The sequence below is a fragment of the Priapulus caudatus genome, unplaced genomic scaffold, assembly GCF_000485595.1.
Source record: "Priapulus caudatus unplaced genomic scaffold, Priapulus_caudatus-5.0.1 Scaffold309, whole genome shotgun sequence".
NCBI classification, from domain to species: Eukaryota; Metazoa; Priapulida; class Priapulimorpha; order Priapulimorphida; family Priapulidae; genus Priapulus; species Priapulus caudatus.
This window is the reverse complement of record NW_014577370.1, coordinates 312,497-314,292: the sequence shown is the minus strand read 5'-3', so window position 1 is coordinate 314,292 and position 1,796 is coordinate 312,497.

Here is a 1,796-nt window from a genome sequence, read left to right as displayed (position 1 = left end):
CACACACACACACACACACACACACACACACACACACACACACACACACACACACACACACACACATATACTCAGCTGTGACGATTGTTGACATGATTGTACCGATATCCCTGTGAGATTGCCGCTCGTATAACGGGCATATGTATAACGTATATACGCATATGTATAACGGGGTGTTATTCATGATTATTGTTATACCACGCCACGTATAGTAGCGTATCCGCTGTCCTCGAACTCATCGCACATGCAAATGTCACAAGCGCGACACGAAAAACGAGTGGTTGTACGTTGGGTTGACTTTGGGTGTTTTGGGTACTGTAAGGGGCGCGTTTTCAATATTTGGATCGTTTCTACACCAGGTTAATTGTTACTACAAGTATCTCTGGATTAGTCAAGGTTGTACGAATATCTGGTCTTCACGTCGGCTTACTCGGGCTGTGTTTGGTGGGCGTATCAGTGGCTGCTGTGCGCCCAGCGAGCGGCCCGGTAGGGATTCTCGTAACCGTGTATGATTCTCGGAGCAGATGTGCATGCGTGACAAGAGAACGTGAGCGACAAACTCTTCGTGTTACCACTACTTCTCGGTTCTGTGCTATCGTGATGTGCGCACCCGCTTACTGTTGTGAAATGCATATCTAAACATTTATCATCGATCTGCTTTAGCAAAAAATGCATCACTACTAGTAGCATCGAAGACCGTATACAATTTGTATACAGTATTTGGTCGCGTGAGCGTATGTATACCGGTGTACGCGTATTTATTCTAATAGTGAAATATTTTTGTTATAATATATGGTAGCTTCTATGAATTTGTGCAGCAAAAAAATGTTGGTGAATTTTAGGAAACCCTGGGAAACTGGATCTGTTATGTTTCGAATGTTATCGGATCGGTTTTACTGTTATTGGTATCATGAGTGATATAAATACCACATTGTTGTATTGTTAGTATATATGGAAATCTATTATCCCGCTGTGATTAGTATTGCTCCAGCCATTAACGGTGTTTTGAGTATAGGACGAATAGATCACGTTTTTTTCGATTCGTCATTACAGTTTCGACACCGCAACTGACAGTCGTGATTACGCTGTTTGCCGCGTGACGTCACCCGTGTTTCACATTCCGGTAGACCTAGTACGTTGTTAGCTTCTAGTATTAGATTAGACTTAAAACACGTCCGTAGTCATTTAATGTCCACGTCATCGAGATGACCCGTAGGAGCGCTTGTCTAGTTGGTCAACTGACCGGGCTGGCCAGTCGTGTGGCGTGTTCGGTTGATGTGCTTAGCATAGATGCAAGCCTCTTGCGATTGCCAGTGTCACAGTTTTGCCCGTGCTCAGGACCACGTATATATATATATACGTCATTATTACCGTATATGTATAGGATTTTTGCGCTCAGGACTAACCCGGCGAGGTGTCCTTGCTGCGTGCAGCGTGAAACATTCATTGTCCAAGCGTAGCAGATACTCTACGATCGCATGCTGAGCGCTGGAAAGCCAAAACCGCACGACATGTGAATTCAGAAACCTGTTTCGGAGGTGTAAAATATTGTTGTACTGACGTCGTGTCGCCGCTTACCGTGGTTCGTGGTTGGTTTGCTTGTGTTAGTTGCGTTGGCTATAGTACTGGCCGTTGGCACAGGGTTCGGTTACGGAATATAGCTCCTACACGTTTTTGTTGGAATAGATTTGGTTCACCACATAGCTGGTGTACAAGAGATAAACTGAAACTGGCCGCGTGGTTTCGTTTTTGGTTATTTATTGGCTTCAGAGAGGGAAACCACGCGCTTGTTCGGT